Source organism: Salmo salar, chromosome ssa12 (genome assembly GCF_905237065.1).
Source record: "Salmo salar chromosome ssa12, Ssal_v3.1, whole genome shotgun sequence".
NCBI classification, from domain to species: Eukaryota; Metazoa; Chordata; class Actinopteri; order Salmoniformes; family Salmonidae; genus Salmo; species Salmo salar.
In genome coordinates this window covers 55,380,514-55,402,188 of record NC_059453.1, presented here as the reverse complement: position 1 = coordinate 55,402,188, position 21,675 = coordinate 55,380,514, and the positions used below count along the sequence as shown (strand labels likewise).

The 21,675-nt window shown below is 43.2% G+C and overlaps 1 protein-coding gene across 2 annotated transcripts in view; it reads right to left on the bottom strand.

Annotated features, from left to right (window-relative positions):
* The window catches only part of LOC106565094 (contactin-2), a 120,018-nt gene extending 108,953 nt beyond the window's left edge, over window positions 1-11,065 (bottom strand). For both annotated transcript variants that reach the window (XM_014131781.2, XM_014131780.2), the window contains exon 1: window positions 10,759-11,065. The gene's annotated coding sequence lies outside the window, so the exon portion shown is untranslated. The remainder of the gene's footprint in view (window positions 1-10,758) is intronic.
* Window positions 11,066-21,675: the final 10,610 nt, after the last annotated feature.

The window sequence follows — 21,675 nt, the reverse complement described above, 5'->3', positions numbered from 1 at the left end:
GCTTTATAAGCTTCTGATAGGCTAATTGACATCATTTGAGTCAATTGGAGGTGTACGTGTGGATGTATTTCAAGGCCTACCTTCAAACTCAGTGCCTCTTTGCTTGACATCATGGGAAAATCTAAAGAAATCAGCCAAGACATCAGAAAATGGTAGACCTCCACAAGTCTGGTTCATCCATGGGAGCAATTTCCAATCGGCTGAAGGTACCACGTTCATCTGTACAATCAATAGTATGCAAGTATAAACACCATGGGACCACGCAGCCGTCATACCGCTCAGGAGGAGACGCGTTCCATCTCCTAGAGATGAACGTACTTTGGTGCGAAAAGTGCAAATCAATCCCAGAACAACAGCAAAGGACCTTGTGAAGATTCTGGAGGAAACAGGTACAAATCTATCTATATCGACTTAACCTGAAAGTCAGCTCAGCAAGGAAGAAGCCACTGCTCCAAAACCACCATAAAAAGCCAGACTACGGGTTGCAACTGCACATGGGGACAAAGATCGTACTTTTTGGAGAAATATCCTCTGGTCTGATGAAACAAAAATTGAACTGTTTGGCCATAATGACCATCGTTATGTTTGGAGGAAAAAGGGGGAGGCTTGCAAGCCGAAGAACATCATCCCAACCGTGAAGCACGGGGGTGGCAGCATCATGTTTTAGGGGTGCTTTGCTGCAGGAGGGACTGTTGCACTTCACAAACTCGATGGCATCATGAGGTAAGAAAATGATTTGGATATATTGAAGCAACATCTCAAGACATCAGTCAGGAAGTTAAAGCTTGGTCGCAAATAGGTCTTCCAAATGGACAATGACACCAAGCATACTTCCAAAGTTGTGGCAAAATGGCTTAAGGACAACAAAGTCAAGGTATTGGAGTGGCCATCACAAAGCCCTGACCTCAATACTATGGACAATTTGTGGGCAGAACTGAAAAAGCGTGTGCGAGCAAGAAGGCCTACAAACCTGACTCAGTTACACCAGCTCTGTCAGGAGGAATGGGCAAAATTCACCCAACTTATTGTGGGAAGCTTGTGGAAGGCTACCCGAAACGTTTGACCCAAGTTAAACAGTTTAAAGGCAATGCTACCAAATACTGGGAATGTGATGAAAGAAATAAAAGCTGAAATAAATTATTCTCTCTACTATTATTCTGACATTTCACATTCTTAAAATAAAGTGGTGATCCTAACTGACCTAAGACAAGGAATTTTCCTTGGATTAAATGTCAGAAATTGTGAAAAACTTGAGTTTAAATGTATTTGGCTAAGGTGTATGTAAACTTCCGACTTCAACTGTATATGTAAATATATATATATATTTACCCCAAAAATATTTGAGGGATTGGAAATGACGCAGACAATTACATTGATGGAAGCTACAATCTATCCGCAATATTAAAGCTGATCCAGCCACATAAAAAAAAGTGCAATAGTCACCATTAGTCTGGTAACAGGTTGTTTTTGCTCGCCAATTTTGTTCAGTTCAAGGGGGGTTGCGAGCTCCAAATTATGTAGACACACCCAAATGTGCACAGCTTTTGCAAGGGCAATACCCACACAACATGTTTAGGCTATAGGCATGCACAAAATATGAAATCGGCTCAATTTAAGCTGCTTCAAGCAAGGCAAAGCAGCAATGCCTATGCTGACCCTGTCCATTAACATTGACTGGAGTCAGGAAAGGCTGCGCACGTCAAAGATTGCGGTGGCTTTGAATGGATGGAATGAAAGGCATGAATACCCTAGCACCTTTCCTGAGGTTTTAATGCCGTTTCAACACATTTTTAGATTTTGGCATAAAAAACACCAGAAGCATTGTGAAAAACTATTTTATATATATCTTTTCTTTAATTCGTTTTTTTTCATAACATCTTTCTTTATTAGATTATCACAGGGTAAGCACTGCCTACCCTGCCTACCCTGACTGCACGTCGCTGTAAGATGTGTTACATGTGTCTTGGCCGAGCTAGAACGTTTTTCATAGGTGCTGTATTTAATACTGTAGAAAAATCTGTCTGTGTGGTGGGCATAGTGTTGGAGAAAGTGTTGTGTGGATCAACCTTGAAATAATTTGAGATTCCCTATTGAATACAGATATGGTCATCTCGGACGGAGGTAGCAACTAGCTACTGTAACTAACAATCACTTCCCAAATGAGATGGAGTTATATCAGGCAGTAGGCAGTTTTCCATCTGGAGCGACAGAGCCCAGTGTTCTATAGGGCCTCTCAGCTCTAACAGACACACATGAAGAGCTGCAGCTTTGAGATACAGTAAATGAGGTCTGATTGAAGTGAGCTGATGCTAAGTGCTTTGTTACGGCTATCAGAAGCACAGGCTGGCTGGGTTAGAATAAGAGATCATTCAGAAGAACAGCTCATGCCTCAGCAAGGAGGAAGAAAGGCAGGCAGAGATTTAAACATCAGTGTTCAGGGTGGAAGACTAACAGGCTTAGGGAAGAAAGGGGAAATGTACTGAAGGACATGAGAAGGAGGGAAAGAGAGCGGAAAAATCTGAGTCCTCAAAAATGATCTGCAAACGAATAGCTGCACGCCATGTTTTGGATGGCTGATTGATTAGCAGGCACTCAAAATACAAATCTGGCCTGCAATTGTCAGTCATCTAAAACCTCCACAAATTATAATGACCATAGATCATATTCACAATGCACAATCGTTTCAGGGACATTTCTTCTCATCTAGGGAAATCTTACTTACTTTACATTTTCATAGTTCTGGTGCCAAGGCCCCCAAACCCCAACTCAGCGCAATGTCCTTTAGAAATAAGTACATCATTTTATTTCTGCCCAATACCTCAAAAAGCATTAGCTGTATCCATTATTCAAATGGCTTTCCTTGGTTTTAGGGAAACCCCAGTTGGATTCCGTGAGGCAAAAGCTGTGTCAAATGAAATGAGAAATATAATCTCTAAAGGTTACTCGCTCCCAAAAAAGCTTTAAGAGGTGCAGCCTAACTTTGGTGATGTAGCAGAGGCCCTCTCTGAAACAGTTAAAGTTTAATGAGGCTGTGTGTCTAGCCTACTGCCATTGAACTTCCCTTCACAGGTAAGCTCACTGAGAGCACAGCAATGATCTGGAGAAGAGTTACAGGGGAGGGGAGCTGGGCTAGCTGGGCATTATTATGTTAGTGTAGCAGTATGAGCTGCCAGGTTGGGAACTGAGCCAACCAGTACACTGGGGTTTAGTACACCCACTCCTGTGACAGGTTTTTAATGACTATTGAGTCGGGACCTTGGTTCAATGTCTCATCTGTTGCCTGTGTGAACGAATAGCCTTGCTAAAAAAAAGAGACAGATCTAGGTTCAGCTTCCCCTCACCCAATGTTCACCTTCAAACACAAAACCAACCTTAGATCAGCATTTAGGGGTAACTTCCTCCTACTGTGTGTATGCAGTATGTTGCCTGTGTGGATGTGAATGGCTGCCTGCTGCAGCGTGGGTGGCTATATATATATGTATTTATTTTTTAAATAAATGATTCAAGGTCAGCCAGCACTGGCTCTGAGCGAGACAGTGGTGGACCATTAAGGTTGTGAGACTGCACTGACTGTACCAATTGAACTATATCTCCCGGAAAGTGTCACAGTAATAAGGCCCTCGCATTGTTTATGCAAGTGTTGTGTGGATGTACCGGTGAATGATATTTGCTCTCTCTATCTAAAGTATCTCTGTTTGTGTGTTGTCCTCTCTTCCACTCTCCTTGAGTCCCGCTCTTTCTCTCTCTCTCGCTCTCTCTAGGCCTATGCCTTGCTCTTTCTAAGTATGTCTCTTACTCTCTTTCCCGCTTTCCCTTAAACCTCATGTTCTTTTCCTTGTAAACACCCAGTGCTCTGTCCTGCCATGGCTCGGTGTTAGCTTGCTAGAGCTGCCCTGACATTACCAATGTAGTAGTTAGCTACGCTGCCCTAACATTATCAGTGTAATAGCTGGCTAGCTGTGCGGGGACATAGCATTAGCAGTCTGCATCGTGTTCTCCTACAGCGCTCCACTGACTTTTAATTTGCACTTCTGCTGCTGCTGGGCTTCTATCTGCTGCCCTGACAGTCCCAGTACTCCCACACCCCTCCAGCCAACCAGTCTGCACTCAGACTGACACACACATTGGAAAGCACGCGCACATTCGTGAAGCAGATCACACAAACACACACCATACATTTATGGTGTCAAAAAAAAGAGCACATACATTGCTCTTTCTTTCACACATTTCAAACCCATTTTAACACGTGCGGTTGCAGACACACACACACACACACACACACACACTCAGCTCTCTGTCTCCCACTCAGCTATCCATTTGCAGAGTGCTTTAGGTGGTTAATTCACAGGGACGTGTGTGAACTCCCCAGCAGTGTGAGACCAGATCAGAGCTCAGTCAGACGGAGGTCACATCTAATCACCCGGGGTCATAACTCTCAGCCCTTATCTACTGCACTGAGCTAGAAAGAACAAGTGTCACAGTCTCAACAGTCTCACCCCTCCAACTATTAGTCATGCACGTTATCACACTGACCACGATAGTTTCATGAGAAAAGAATGTTTGTGGTGTGTGTGTGTGTGTGTGTGTGTGTGTGTGTGTGTGTGAAATCAGACCCATTGAACTCATTCATCTCTGCAGGAGAGATAAGATGACCGGGAGGGATGGCGTGTCATCAGGATAGAACATTCTCACCAAACTACTGTCCCCTGCTGGGGGTTGGGAGTTCAGAAGAGGAATTTTACAAGTGAGACCACAGCAGAGAAAGAAAAAGAGAAAGAGCAAGAAAGAGAGAAAGGACGACAGACAGACAGAGCTAAAGACAGTCAGAGACAGGGAGAGTTTTTGCTACTTAAAAATGTGCTGTATGTTTTCATTGGATAAGAAGTAACTCAGTTTGATAATATGTTCTCCCGTTCCATGCCTTCTGAACACGACCCAGCTAAACACTATGACGTCATCGCTCTAGACAGAGACCGTGTGGCTCAGTTGGTAGAGCATGGTGTTTGCAACGCCAGTGTTGTGGGTTCGATTCCGACGGCGGACCAGTACAGAATTTTATTTAACAAAAATATTTTCAAAAATGTATGCATTCACTACTGTAAGTTGCTCTGGATAAGAGTGTCTGCTAAATGACTAAAATGTAAATGTAAAATGAGAGACTAGAAGGTCAGGGCAGAGATGGTCCAGTGGAATCATCTTGAGCAGGGGTATTCAACTCTTACTCTATGAGGTCTGGAGCCTGCTGGATTTCTCTTCTACCTGATAATTAATTTCACCCACCTTGTGTCCCAGGTCTAAATTAGTCCCTGATTAGATGGGAACAATGAAAAAATGCTGTGGAATTGGCTTCAGTGTTGAGATTGAGGGGTCTAGAGGGACTATCAAAGAGGAGCTTTGGAGAATTTAGATGAAGTAGGATGCAGATCACCCCCAGAACCTTCAAAACATTGCTGTGAACACCCCTATAAGGAGTTAGTTGGTCTAGTCCACAATTTCCAGGACAGTTACAACAGTCATTGTATAATTCAGATCCTAAAGGGGACCATTGTACCATGCAGCCAAACAGTTTGTCTGGTATCACAGGATACTGTGGAAGTACTACTGTAGCCTAATATTTCTATATCTGAGAGGGTTCCATACAGAGCAAAGCATTCCACCAACATTCTATTTGCCAGTCTGAGACAAAGAATTCCTCTCGCTTCCATTGGATGTTGATTTAAGATTCTGAGATGTTCTGACAGCTCCACAAGTTATTGGTTGGTGCCATGAGTCACTGAGTAAAACATGCACACATACAGTACCAGTCAAAAGTTTGGACACACCTACTCATTCAAGGGTTTTTCTTTATTTTTACTCATTTCTACATTGTAGAATAACACTATGAAATAAAACATGGATTAATGTAGTAAGCAAAAAAGTGTTAAACAAATATATTTGAGATTCTTCAAAGTAGCCACCCTTTTCCTTGATGACAGTTTTGCACACTCTTGGCATTCTCTCGACCTGTTTCATTAGGTTGTCACCTGGAATGTATTTCAATTCAAATAAAATAAAATAAAATAAAATTTTATTGGTCACATACACATGGCTAGCAGATGTTATTGCAAGTGTAGCAAAATGCTTCTTGTTCCGACAGTGCAGCAATACCTAACAACTAATATAAAACAATTCCACAAAAAAACCTTATACACACATATCTAAGTAAAGGAAGAGAATAAGAATGTATAAATATATAGATGAGCAATGTCAGAGCGGCATAGGCTAAGATGCAGAATATTGTATAGAATACAGTATATACATATGAGATGAGTAATGCAAGATATGTAAACATTGTTAAAGTGGCATTTTTAAAGTGACTAGTGTTCTATTTATTAAAGTGGCCAATAATTTCAAGTCTGTATATTTTATTACATTTTTATTTAACCATTATTTATCTATCTATAGGCAGCAGCCTCTCTGTGCTAGGGATGGCTGTTTAACAATCATATGGCCTTGAGATAGAAGCTGTTTTTCAGTCTCTCGGTTCCAGCTTTGATGCACCTGTACTGACCTCGCCTTCTGGATGATAGCGGGGTGAACAGGCAGTGGCTCGGGTGGTTGTTGTCCTTGATTTATCTTTTTGGCCTTCCTGTGACATCGGGTGCTGTAGGTGTCCTGGAGGGCAGGTAGTTTGCTTCCGGTGATGCGTTGTGCAGACCGCACCACCCTCTTGAGAGCCCTGCAGTTGTGGGCGGTGCAGTTGCCATACCAGGATGCTCTCAGGATGCTCTCAATTGTGTATCTGTAAAAGTTTGTGAGGGTTTTAGGTGACAAGCCAAATTTCTTCAGCCTCCTGAGGTTGAAGAGGCGCTGTTCCGCCTTCTTCACCATGCTGTCTGTGTGGGTGGACCATTTCAGTTTGTCAGTGATATGAACACCGAGGAACTTTCCACCTTCTCCACTGCTGTCCAGTTGAGTGAGAGGTTATTTTCCTGACACCACACTCTGAAAGCCCTCACCTCCTCCCTGTAGGCTGTCTTGTCATTGTTGGTAATCAAGCCTACTACTGTTGTGTCATCTGCAAACTTTATGATTGAGTTGGAGGTGTGTGTGGCCACGCAGTCATGGGTGAACAATGAGTACAGGAGGGGGCTGAACACGCACCCTTGTGGGGCCCCAGTGTTGAGGATCAGCGAAGTAGAGATGTTGTTTCCTACCTTCACCATCTGGGGGCGGCCTGTCAGGAAGACCAGGACCCAATTATACAAGGCGGGGACGAGACCCAGGGCCTCAAGCTTAATGATGAGCTTGGAGGGTACTATGGTGTCGAATACTGAGCTGTATTCAATCAATCAATCAAATGTATTTATAAAGCCATTTTTACATCAGCCGATGTCAAAGTGCTATACAGAAACACAGCCTAAAACCCCAAACAGCAAGCAATGAAGATGTAGAAGCACGGTGGCAATGAAAAACTCTTTAGAAAAGCAGGAACCTAGGATGAAACCTAGAGAGGAACCAGGCTCTGAGGGGTGGCCAGTCCTCTTCTGGCTGTGCCGGGTTGAGATTATAAAAGTACATGGCCAAGATGTTCAAATGTTCATAGATGACCAGCAAGGTCAAATAATAATAATAATTGCAGTGGTTGTAAAGGGTGCAACAGGTCATCACCTCAGGAGTAAATGTCAATTGATTTTTCATAGCCGAGCATTCAGAGTTAAAGACAGTAGGTGTTGTCAATGTAGTCAATGAACAGCATTCTTACATAGGTATTCATCTTGTCCAGATGGGATAGGTCAGTGTGCAGTGAGATGGCGATTGCATCGTCTGTGGAACTATTGGGGCAGTAAGCAAATTGAATTGGATCTAGGGTGACAGGTAAGGTAGAGGTGATATGATCATTGACTAGTCTCTCAAAGCACTTCATGATGACAGAAGGCCAGGTCAAGAATTTTGAAAGTTTCTTCAAGTGCAGTCGCGAAAGCCATCAAGCACTATGATGAAACTGGCTCACATGAAGACCACCACAGGAAAGGAAGACCCAGAGTTACCTCCGCTGCAGAGGATAAGTGCATTAGAGTTGCCAGCCTCAGAAATTGCAGCCCAAATAAATGCTTCACAGAGTTCAAGTAACAGACACATCTCAACATCAACTGTTCAGAGGAGACTGCATGAATCAGGCCTTCATGGTCAAATTGCTGCAAAAAAACACTACTAAAGGACAACAATAAGAAGAGACTTAGTTGGGCAAAGAAACACGAGCAATGGACATTAGACCGGTGGAAAGCTGTCCTTTGGTCTGATGAGTCCAAATTTGAGATTTTTGGTTCCAACCGTCGTGTTTTTGTGAGATGCAAAGTAGGTGAACGGATGATCTCAGCAAGTGTGGTTCTCACCGAGAAGCATGGAGGAGGAGGTGTGATGGTGTGTGGGAGCATTGCTGGTGACACTGTCAGTGATTTATTTAGAAATTAAGGCACACTTAACCAGTATGGCTACCACAACATTCTGCAGCGATGCGCCATCCCATCTGGTTTGCACTTAGTGGGACTATCATTTATTTTGACCCAACACACCTCCAGGCTGTGTAAGGGTTATTTGACCAAGAACGAGTGTGATGGATTGCTGCATCAGATGATCTGGCCTCCACAATCACCCGACCTCAACCCAATTGAGATGGTTTGGGATGAGTTGAACCGCAGAGTGAAGGAAAAGCAGTCAACAAGTGCTCAGCATATGTGGGAACTCCTTCAAGACTGTTGGAAAAGCATTCCAGGTGAAGCTGGTTGAGAGAATGCCAAGAGTGTGCAAAGCTGTCATCAAGGCAAAGGGTGGCTACTTTGAAGAATCTCAAATATAAAATATTTTTTGATTTGTTTGAAACTTTTTTGGTTACTACATAATTCCATATGTGTTATTTCATAGTTTTGATGTCGTCACTATTATTCTACAATGTAGAAAATAGTAAAATTAAGAAAAATCTTGAATGAGTAGGTGTGTCCAAACTTTTGACTGGTACTGAATATGCATGCCCAAACACACACACACACACACACACACACACACACACACAGAGGGAGGATTGACCCCTGTGGTCTGCCCCTCGTTATAAGGAGCAGAAGGAGTCTTTGAGCTGGCGGTGGGTCACTGAGACACACAGACACAGGCAACGGGGGAAAGACAGACACTCCAGCCAAAGGAATATCCAGGGAGGGCTAACCTTGTCAAGTTGAAAGTGAAAGGAACCCCAGCATATCATCAGCAAAATAAGAAGAAAGGGAATGTGCATAGCGGCTGCCCATACAGTGTGGGCCACTCCCAGGCCTCACCCTGATCGTTATTCAGGTGGTAGTGATACAACATGCGGTGACCTTGCTGGCTTTCACATGGGAGGAGGACCCTGCTGCTACAGCAACACAGAGAAAAAGACTAGCGAGCTCCTCAAGGCTAAGTATATTCACTCTGTAGCTAACATCTCAACTGGAGGATAACCAGGGCATTCTCCTCACCAAAATGCAAGACTTTAACAGGTGTACAATGTCTAGATTATGGTTATTTAGAGTGATAGAGACCCATCTCTACCATCTCTATCCCTCTGTCCTTGCCTCTCAGCCTTCCCAATTTCTGCGCTCAACAATGCTACAGTGTTGCCTTGCCAAATAGACCAGATCAAAAAAGCAAAAACATACACCTTCACCCTCCACTCTCCACTTGTGTGTTTCTATTTTATCAATTCACAGTACTATGCATGTTATTAAAACTTACTTTAGAGGCGTTCTGTTGATATAATGGAGACTTTTTATGCACTAACTGTGCTGTCGCTCCAGATAAATGGAAAGCTGAATAGGCTTTTATATAAAAAGGGTAATATTAACATACAACATGAACTGTCTGGAGTGGTGCTTTAACATCTGGGAGAAAGACAGCGAGATATGCGTATCTTCTGAATGCCGTATGTCCTTCACCATTATATTAGTAATATGATATGTATCAATAAATTGCAAGTGCCCTTTCCTACTCTTGCTCAGCAGACCTTTAAAGGTAAACATCACTGTCAGAAGGTGCTTCATATTAATGTGTGTGTGTGTGTGTACCCACGCACGCACGCGCAAGACACTGTGCGCGGTATACCAGCCTGCCAGCAGACAGCCATACGCACCTGCCCGCGAAACGTGCTCATCAGCGGCGCATGATGATGGTAGGGCTGACGGAATAGCGCCCCGGGAGCAGCCGTGGGGTTTCTCTACCCCTGTACCACTAAGCTGGGCTGCCTATCACTTTAGGTGTAACAGACCCGAAACACAACCTACAGTTTTACTTTTTACCAATCAGGCGTCTGTCAATGGAGCATGAACCATCCCACTGGACATACACTGCTTGAATTAAATTACGTTGTACCAACGTGGAATATACATTGAATTGACGCCTGTGCCCGATGGGATGCCCCTGTTTGATCCTGCAAACTATGGGTATAATCCATAATGTGTCCCAAAACATAATGTGTCCCAAAACAAGATGAAACATTTAGCCCCTCATTCTAAATGGTGTATAAGTGCGTATCTCTATCCCATGCACAGTTGCGTCTAATGAAATGAAAACGGAAAATGGGAACCCTTTCATAACAGTCGAACCCCAACAACTGCTCTAGCAACATCATGCTTTTTGAAACCCTTAACGATAGGTAATGACAACCTTTAAACTGCATAAATCTTTACAGGTCAGAAAACAGAAATCTTATCTGATAGTGCGACAAGAAAATGTAAATGCGCGTTTACCTACCTCAAATAGCGGAGGAGAGCGGGTGTTTTTCTTTCTGTCTCTGGCGGAGAGATGTTGAGATATGTGTTGACTCCCGGCAGAAGGGGTGCGTAGACAGCTGATCATGCGCAAGAGACACACTGATGCTGCCCCTTCAGAACGCCCTGTAATAAAGGAGACCACACAGAAAATAGAAGCGTCTCAAGCCTCATCTGACAGATCTTTGTTGCCCCTCCCACCCTCTCTCTTCTTTTGTCGTTGCTCACTCCTTTTTCCTGTCTCCCCCTTCTGTACTAAGCAATTTAGTCAAGCTGCAGCCCCTGTCCTATTAGGATGCTCTCTCTCTCTCGAAAAGCAGGCGCTTTTCTTTCGCTGCTTGTACTCCCTGCCCACCTTCCTCCTCCTCCTCTCACCTTCTGTTCTCTTCTCCTCCTTTAAAATGAAATGAAGAAAAACAAAACAGCAGCAGCCTGTGCATCTCACTCGCCTTTGTTGCCTGCCTCTCCTACACAGTCAACCTGGACATAGGGTTAGACATAACATGGAACATCTAAATCTGTCTCTCTCTATTTAGTATGATATCATGTTTCATATGGTAAGTATTCATTTGTGGATGTCCATCATCCATTTTGTATGATATGTTAAGAATTGTATGATATATTACAAATTGCAATTCATACAATATGTTACAAATTTTCAATACATAAGATATGTTAGAAATTCAATTTTTTTTGTGGCTAATGTTAGCTAGGCTAGAGGTTCTGTGCTTCGCAGTTGAGTCAAGCTGCAGCCCCTGTTATGGTTAGGGGTTTGGGTTAGGAGTTAGGTTAAAGGGTTAGGGGAAGGGTTAGCTAACATGCGAAATAGTTGCAAAGTAGCTAAAAAGTAGTAAGTAGTTGCAAAGTTGATAAAATGCTAAAGTTGTCCGTGATGAGTTTCAAACAGGCAATCTTTGGCTACTTGATGTTCTCGCTATATATGCCCACCCATCCACCCCGACCAACTACCCTCCTTTCATTTTTGATTTAAGTAACCTTCTGTGTTATGTAACCATACCAAACATAGCATATCATACTCATTTTAATGTCCTGGATCTACATTTACTATGTTATGTCTAGTCTATGAGACCAGGCTGACACAGCAGCTACTCATTTTAGAATAGTAGCCTTGGTGACTCCCCCTCCCTCCCCTCTCTGCCTTTTTCTCCCCCTCCCCATATCTCCAAACGTGTGGGCTGCGCACCCCTCCCCCATGCTCCCATCCCTCATTTCACACCTCACTAATGAACATCTCATGCCACAATATGCACACAATCTCATCAAGGAGCGGGACCTGCCTGTCGCACAGGGTACTCAAGCGCTTTCCTTAATGATTTCCTCAGACGTTATTACACCCAGGTCTCATCTACCCACACCTGAGCTTCCTGCTCATAGCCAATAGGCCACATATGGCGCTGACACTCACAGTACTAATGACAAAAGAAAACGCACAATATGAATATGTGCATTTGGAAAGTATTCATGCCCCTTGACCTATTCCACATTTTGTTGTTACAGCCTGAATTCAAAATGTATTTATTTTTTCACCCATCGACACACTGCATAATGACAAAGTGAAAAAATGTTTTTAGAAATGTTTCCACATTTATTGACAATTAAATGCAGAACTATATCATTTTGAGAAGTATTCACACCCCTTTGCTATGACACTCCAAATAGACCTCAGGTACATCCAATTTCCTTTGATCATCATTAAGATGTCAATACAACTTCATTGGAGTCCACCCGTGGCCAATTCAATTGTTTGGACATGATTTAGAAAGAAACACACCTGTCTATATAAGGTCCCACAGTTGACATTGCATGTCAGAGCTGAAACTATACCATGAAGTTCAAGGAACTGTCTGTAGATCTCTGGGATAAAATTATGATGAGACATACAGTACCAGTCAAAAGTTTGTACACCTACTCATTTAAGGGTTTTTATTTATTTGGACTATTTTCTACATTGTAGAATAATAGTGAAGGTATCAAAACTACGAAATAACACATGGAATCATGTAGTAACCAATAAGTGCTAAACAAATCAAAATGTATTATAGATTTTAGATTCTTCAAAGTAGCCACCCTTTGCCTTGATGACAGCTTTGCGCACTCGTGGCATTCTCTCAACCAGATTCACCTGGAATGCTTTTCCAACAGTCTCGAAGGAGTTCCCACATATGCTGAGCACTTGTTGGCTGCTTTTCCTTCAATCTGCGTTCCAACTAATCCCAAACCATCTCAACTGGGTTGAGGTCGGGTGATTGTGGAGGCCAGGTCATCTGATGCAGCACTCCATCACTCTCGTTCTTGGTCAACTAGCCCTTACACAGCCTGGAGGTGTGTTGGGTCATTGTCCTGTTGAAAAGCAAATTATAGTCCCACTAAGCACAAACCAGATTGGATGGTTTATTGCTGCAGAATGCTGTGGTGGCCATGCTGGTTAAGTGTGCCTTGAATTATAAATACATCACTGACAGTGTCACCAGAAAAACACCCCCACACCATCACACCTCCTCTTCCATGCTTCACGGTGGGAACTACACATGCAGAGATCATCTGTTCATCTACTCTGTGTCTCACAAAAAACACGACGGTTGGAACCAAAAATCTCAAATTTGGACTCATCAGACCAAAGGACAGCTTTCCACCAGTCTAATGTCCATTGCTCATGTTTCTTGGCCCAAGCAAGTCTCTTCTTCTTATAGGTGTCCTTTAGTAGTGGTTTCTTTGCAGCAATTCGACCATGAAGACCTGATTCATGCAGTCTCCTCTGAACAGTTGATGTTGAAATGTATCTGTTACTTTTACTCTGTGAAGCATTTATTTGGGCTACAATTTCTACAGTTGGTAACTCTAATGAACTTATCCTCTGCAGCAGAGGTAACTCTGGTTCTTCCATTCCTGTGGCGGTCCTCATGAGAGCCAGTTTCATCATAGTGCTTGATGGTTTTTGCAACTGCACTTGAAGAAACTTTAAAAGTTCTTGATATTTTACAGATTGACTGACCTTCGTGTCTTAAAGTAATGATGGACTGTTGATTCTCTTTGCTTATTTGAGCTGTTCTTCTTTAATATGGACTTGGTCTTTTACCAAATAGAGATATCTTCTGTATACAATGCCTACCTTGTCACAACACAACTGATTGGCTCAAACGCATTAAGAAGGAAAGAAAATCCACAAATTAACTTTTAACAAGGCACACCTGTTAATTGGAATGCATTCCAGGTGACTACCTCATGAAGCTGGTTGAGAGAATGCCAAGAGTGTGCAAAGCTGTCATCAAGGCAAAGGGTGGCTACTTTGAAGAATCTCAAATACAAACTATATTTGTATTTGTTTAACGTTCTTTTGGTTACTACATTTCAAAGTTTTGATGTCTTCACTATTATTCTACATTGTAGAAAATAGTAAAAATAAAGAAAAACACTTGAATGAGTAGGTGTGTCCAAACTTTTGACTGGTACTGTCACACCCTGATCTGTTTCACCTGTCTCTGTGATTGTCTCCACCCCCCTCCAGGTGTCGCCCATCTTCCCCATCATCCCCTGTGTATTTATACCTGTGTTCTCTGTTGGTCTGTTAACAGTTCGTCTTGTTTGTTCGAGTCAACCAGCATTTCCCCCCCCTGCTTTTTCTAGTCTCTCTTTTCTTTCCCTCCCGCTTTTGACCCTTGCCTGTTTTGACTCTGAGCCCGCCTGCCTGACCACTCTGCCAGTCCCTGACCCTGAGCCTGCCGACCTGTACCGCTGCCCCCCTCTGAATTATCCAGACCCTGAGCCTGCCTGCCATTCGGTACCATTGCCAGACCTCTGGTTTTCTGACCCCTGCCTGTCCTGACCTGTCTTTTGCCTGCCCCTGTTGAAACATTAAACTATGGTCTGCATCTAGGTCTGCATCTTGGTCTCCCTTCATACCTGATAGGTACTGTATATCTGGGGAGGGTATACAACCATTTTTAGTGTTGAAAGTTTCCAGGAGCACAATGGTCTCCATTATTGTGAAATGGAAAAAAATATGGGACTACCCAGACCTTGCCTAGAGCTGGCCGTCCAACCAAACTGAGCAACCAGGCAAGAAGGACCTTGGTCAGGGAGGTGATCAAGAACCAAATGACCACTCTGACAGAACTACAGAGTGGTTGAGATGGGAGAACCTGCCAGAAGAACAACAGACTCTACCACCCTTCACCAATCAGGGCTTTATGAGAGAGTGTCTAGACGGAAGCTATTCCTGAGAAAAAGGCAGATGACAGCATACCTGGAGTTTGCAGAAATTCATGTGAAACACTCTGAGAGTATAAGGCAAAAGATTCTGTTGTATGATGAGACAAAAAATGTGCTCTTTCACCTGAACGCGAAGTTTGTATTAAACCAGGCACAGTTCATCACCCGTCTAACATCACCCCTACCGTGAAGCATGGTGGTAGCAGCATCATGCTATAGGGATGCTTTCAGTGGCAGGGACTAAGACTGGTAAGGATAGAGAGAACAGTGAATGGAGCCAAATACAGGCAATTCCTTGATGATAAACTGTTTCAGATTGTAAACGACTTCAGTCTGGGGCAAAGATTTATTTTAAAACAGGACCCCAAGCATACAGCCAAACCAATGCTTAAATGACTTCAGAACAAGAATATTAAAGTTTTTGAGTGGTCCAGCCAAAGTCCAGACTTGAATCCCATTAAAAATCGGTGGAAAGACTTGAAGATTGCTGATTACCACAACTCCCCATCTAACTTAACAAAGCTTGAGAAAATATGCAAGGGAAAATGGGAGAAAATCCCCATATCCATATGTGCAAAGCTGATAAAGACGCAAGATGACTCAAAGCTGTAATCACCATCAAAGGTGCTTCTACAAAGTACTTACATATATAGATTAGATATTTCTGAATACAAATTTCAATACATTTTCTCACATTTCTAAAAACATGTTTTCATTTTGTCATTATGTGGTATTGTGTGTAGATGGGTGAGAAGATAATCTATTTAATCCATTTTGAATTCAGGCTGTACCACAAGTAATGTGGAAATTATTTTGTATTTACTTGAACCTTTATTTAAATAGGCAAGTCAGTTAAGAGCAAAATCTTATTTACAATGATTTCCTACCCCTGCCAGACCCTAACCCAGACGACGCTGGGCCAATTGTGCGCCTCCCTATGGGACTCCCAATCACGGCCGGTTGTCATACAGCCTGGAATTCAACCAGGGTCTGTAGAGACACCTCTAGCACTGAGGTGCAGTGCCTTAGACAGCTGCATTACTCTAGAGCCCCAAAATAATAAGAAATAAGTCAAGGGGTATGAATACTTTCTGAAAGCACTGTATAGCCTACCTATGACTTCACATTTCAAAAGGAATGTTAAGTACATGCAAAAAGACGCTTATTAGACACGCAAGGTTAGATTTGAGCACTATAACAAAGCAGGTCTGCTGAGTAACCATGGGTTAGACAATTAGCATTATTAGACATGCAAGACAGAACACACACTTACATCATCATGGTTATTAATAGTCATAATGCAGCCATGTAGATCAGTGGTAGGTTAATTACTTACATTCATCACACTACATATCATATCAAATCAAATCAAATGTCATTTGTCACATGCTCTGAATACAACAGGTGTAGATCTTACAGTGAAATGCTTACTTACAAGCCCTTAAACAAGAATGCAGTTTTCAGAAAATACCTAAAAAAAAAGTAAGGGATGAGAATAACAAATAATTGAAGAGCAGCAGTAAATAACAATAGCGGGGCTACAGTACCTTGCAAAAGTATTCATACCCTATGAAGTTTTTCCTATTTTGTTGCATTACAACCTGTAATGTAAATGGATTTTTATTTGGATTTCATGTGATGGACATACACAAAATTGCCCAAATTGGTGAAGGGGAAAAATGAAAAGTGGTGTGTGCATATGTATTCACCCCCTTTGCTATGAAGCCCCTAAATAATATCTGGTGCAACCAATTACCTTCAGAAGTCACATAATTAGATAAATAAAGTCCACATGTGTGGATAAAGTCCACATGTGTGGACTTTTAGTGTCACATGATCTCAGTATATATACACCTTTTTCCGAAAGGCCCCAGAGTCTGCAACACCACTTAGCAAGGGGCACCACCAAGCAAGTGGCACCATGAAGACCAAGGAGATCTCCAAACATTCAGGGACAAAGTTGTGGAGAAGTACATATCAGGGTTGGGTTATAAAAAAAATATCAGAAACTTTGAACATCCCACTGAGCACCATTAAATCCATTATTAAAAAATGGAAAGAATATGGCACCACAACAAACCTGCCAAGAGAGGGCCGCCCACCAAAACTCATGGACCAGGCAAGGAGGGCATTAATCAGAGAGGCAACAAAGAGACCAAAGATAACCCTGAAGGAGCTGCAAAGCTCCACAGCGGAGATTGGAGTATCTGTCCATAGGACCACTTTAAGCCGTTCACTCCAAAGAACTGGGCTTCAAGGAAGAGTGGCCAGAAAAAAAGCCATTGCTTAAAGAAACACGTTTGGTGTTCGGTCAGGTCTTTGACCTCCTCCCTATAGGCTGTCTCATCAGCAAACTTACTGATAGTGTTGGAGTCGTGCTGGCAGTGCAGTCATGGGTGAACAGGGAGTACAGGAGGGGACTGAGCACGTACCCCTGAGGGGCCCCAGTGTTGAGGATCAGCGTAGTGGATGTGTTGTTGCCTACACTTACCACCTGGGGGCGGCCCGTCAGGCAGTCCAGGATCCAGTTGCAGAGGGAGGTCTTTATTCCCAGGGTACTTAGCTTTGTGATGAGCTTTGAGGGCACTATGGTGTTGAACGCTGAGCTGTAGTCAATGAATAGCATTCTCACATAGGTGTTTCTTTTGTCCAGAGGGTTAATCATTTTGAATTAGTTCGACTCCATTTCACTCACTTTGTTTGCCACCGCTGCCACCTACAACACTTTCTCATTCATATGGGTTATGTCCTTCTTATAGGCAAGCAATGGGCCTATTGATATTATAACTTACATGAAGGGAACGATTTGGCTTTTCCCATATGACTGATGAGGATCTCCATATGGCAAATGTACGGTCCCTTACTAGACGTCCGCAAATGTTTTTAAAATAGGCTGACAGCCTCGAGTCAGGCGCCAGGGCCTGCTCTTCTGGGAAGTCATCAAATCAAGTCTCTTGGACATTTGGTTTCCGTTTTATAACATGTAGACTTTTTGGTCATTTTTCCTCTGTACCGGAAAATTCCACCAGATGGTGATGGGCAGCTTAATGCAAATGGACAAAACATCACCAAAGTGACATGGCCATTTCTCCTAAATGGAAAAGACTTTGAAGACGGAACTTGGTGAGCACGGGTTTGGCCAAATGGGCTTTTAGCCCAGAAACAAGATGGCATCAATGCCTCAATGCTTTTTGAGGTAAGGCCCATTTCTGGGATTAAAGGTCAAAAATGTTAATAGAGCGCTAATTTGACCACTTCATGTCAAAGTGCATGAACCTACAGAGTAAAGAAATAAAGAAAGAGCCATTTGTCTATTGTAATTTACAAGAAATTGGCCCATAGCGACGGACCCTAAAGTTTCTGTCCGGTAGCTCATTCAGGGATGCCGTAGCAACGCCTGGAAAAAGTGTATTTTCAGCACTAATTAAGGTCGCTGCTCGGGCTCCAAATGACCTATCGAACCAAAAGTCGGGATTCGGGGTCGCCTGAGCTAGGCCTACATATAAGGTCAGAACTGGACCCCACCAAAGTGACATGCTGAAATCAACACCAAGGAGCGATGGAGAGGAACCACTATCACTGGCCGGCCATCCCGAGTTCAACGGGCCAGTCAATTGGGCATTTCTGCAGTATATTAGAGCATGTCAAATTTGTGATGGTAAATGCCCATTGTAAGACATTGAAAATGGACATCCGTGCACCTGGTTACCTGAACGGTTTACCAGTAGCACATTTTTGAAATTGTTTTTAATGCCTTTAGGGTGGTGCAAGGGGTCCATGGCCGTGTAGGGAGCACGCCCAACACGTGCCCAACCAATAGAAGCCGCTCCTGGTCATTTTGGACGTTTTTCAATAGATCTTTAAAAATCTACAGAGTCCCACTTTTTTCTCATTGCACCAATGAGTGATGGAGAGGAACAAATATCACTGCTCGACCATCCTGAGTTCAACGGCCCAGTCAATTGTGCATTTCTGCAGTATATTAGAGCATGTCCAATTCGTGATGGTAAATGCCCATTGTAAGACATCGCAAATGGACAGCCGTGCACCTGGTTACCTGAATGGGTTACCAGGAGCACATTTTTTAAATTGTTTATAACGCCTTTAGGGGGGTGCAAGGGGTCCATGGCCGGGTAGGGAGCACCCTCCACCCGGGCCCATCAAATAGGGGGCGCCCCTGGTCATTTAGGATTTTTTTTCAAAATATCTTTAATAAAAACGACAGAGTCCCACTTCTATCTCATTGAACCAAATTCTTACTTCCTATGACTTCCTATGATCAAACATGACAAATAGACCTTCTAGGTTGATTCAGGGCTTTACATAGTGATGTACACTGCTCAAAAAAATAAAGGGAACACCTAAACTGTCCACTTAGGAAGCAACACTGATTGACAATAAATGTCACATGCTGTTGTACAAATGGAATAGACAACAGGTGGAAATTATAGGCAATTAGCAAGACACCCCAAATAAAGGAGTGGTTCTGCAGGTGGTGACCACAGACCACTTCTCAGTTCCTATGCTTCCTGGCTGATGTTTTGGTCACTTTTGAATGCTGGCGGTGCTTTCACTCTAGTGGTAGCATGAGACGGAGTCTGCAACCCACACAAGTGGCTCAGGTAGTGCAGATCATCCAGAATGGCACATCAATGCGAGCTGTGGCAGGAAGGTTTGCTGTGTCTGTCAGCGTAGTGTCCAGAGCATGGAGGCGCTACCGGGAGACAGGCCAGTACATCAGGAGACGTGGAGGAGGCCGTAGGAGGGCAACAACCCAGCAGCAGGACCGCTACCTCCGCCTTTGTGAAAGGAGGAGCAGGAGGAGCACTGCCAGAGCCCTGCAAAATGACCTCCAGCAGGCCACAAATGTGCATGTGTCTGCTCAAACGGTCAGAAACAGACTCCATGAGGGTGGTATGAGGGCCCGACGTCCACAGGTGGGGGTTGTGCTTACAGCCCAACACCGTGCAAGATGTTTGACATTTGCCAGAGAACACCAAGATTGGCAAATTCGCCACTGGCGCCCTGTGCTCTTCACAGATGAAAGCAGGTTCACACTGAGCACATGTGACAGACGTGACAGAGTCTGGAGACACCATGGAGAACGTTCTGCTGCCTGCAACATCCTCCAGCATGACCGGTTTGGCGGTGGGTCGGTCATGGTGTGGGGTGGCATTTCTTTGGGGGGCCGCACAGCCCTCCATGTGCTCGCCAGAGGTAGCCTGACTGCCATTAGGTACCAAGATGAGATCCTCAGACCCCTTGTGAGACCATATGCTGGTGCGGTTGGCCCTGGGTTCCTCCTAATGCAAGACAATGCTAGACCTCATGTGGCTGGAGTGTGTCAGCAGTTCCTGCAAGAGGAAGGCATTGATGCTATGGACTGGCCCGCCCGTTCCCCAGACCTGAATCCAATTGAGCACATCTGGGACATCATGTCTCGCTCCATCCACCAACAGACTGTCCAGGAGTTGGCGGATGCTTTAGTCCAGGTCTGGGAGGAGATCCCTCAGGAGACCATCTGCCACCTCATCAGGAGCATGCCCAGGCGTTGTAGGGAGGTCATACAGGCACGTGGAGGCCACACACACTACTGAGCCTAATTTTTACTTGTTTTAAGGACATTACATCAAAGTTGGATCAGCCTGTAGTGTGGTTTTCCACTTTAATTTTGAGTGTGACTCCAAATCCAGACCTTGATAAATTGGATTTCCATAGATTATTTTTGTGTGATTTTGTTGTCAGCACATTCAACTATGTAAAGAAAAAAGTATTTAATAAGATTATTTCATTCATTCAGATCTAGGATGTGTTATTTTAGTGTTCCCTTTATTTTTTTGAGCAGTGTATATCATTTGGTCAGTATAAATGCCATTTGGACATTTCTTATGCCATTTGGTCATGTTTCACTGACTTTTGGGTTCAGAAGCTGACTTTCTGTGATCATATATGGCAAATGGACATAACATCCTGATTTGTTACATTCAATACTTATGTATGGCATATGGACATTTCTTATGCCATTTGGCCATGGTTCACTGACTTTTGGGTTCGGAAGCCGACTTCCTATGGTCATATATTGCAAATAGACAAAACATAGGCCTTATGGAAAAACTCAATAAAATCAGACAAAGGTATGTTCATACGGTTAATACATATATATATAATTGAAAAATAATCTAAAGAAATTCGAAAAAAAAAGACCCTTAGGTCTTGACTATGTGACCATTTGCAATATGAAAATCTACGGTGGAGTGCGCTCGCCATCTTTGGGATTTTTGTTGTATGACACTTGGCAATTGCCATATGTCACTTGCCATATGGTTTAGATGAACTGCCGTCCATTTGAGTGGTATTTGCGATTATGTATATGTTTCGTCCAATGACAATATGTTGCCATTTATTTTTGTCCATTTCATGGGAGTTTTCCCTTACATTACATACTCCATTGCTGCGTTGGAAAGTCAAAATCAACAAATGGTCAAAGGTGAGTGTAGTTGAGATGAAAATGAACAAATATTTACTTTCACCTCATAAAAGAGTTTACGTTTGAAATGTATAGTCTGAAATGAGAAAGGAAGGAATTCAGCCCAATGCCATTTGGAGAATGGGCAAGTGTTTTAGGCGGCAGCGGTAGCAAACAAAGTGAGTGAAATGGAGTAGAACTAAT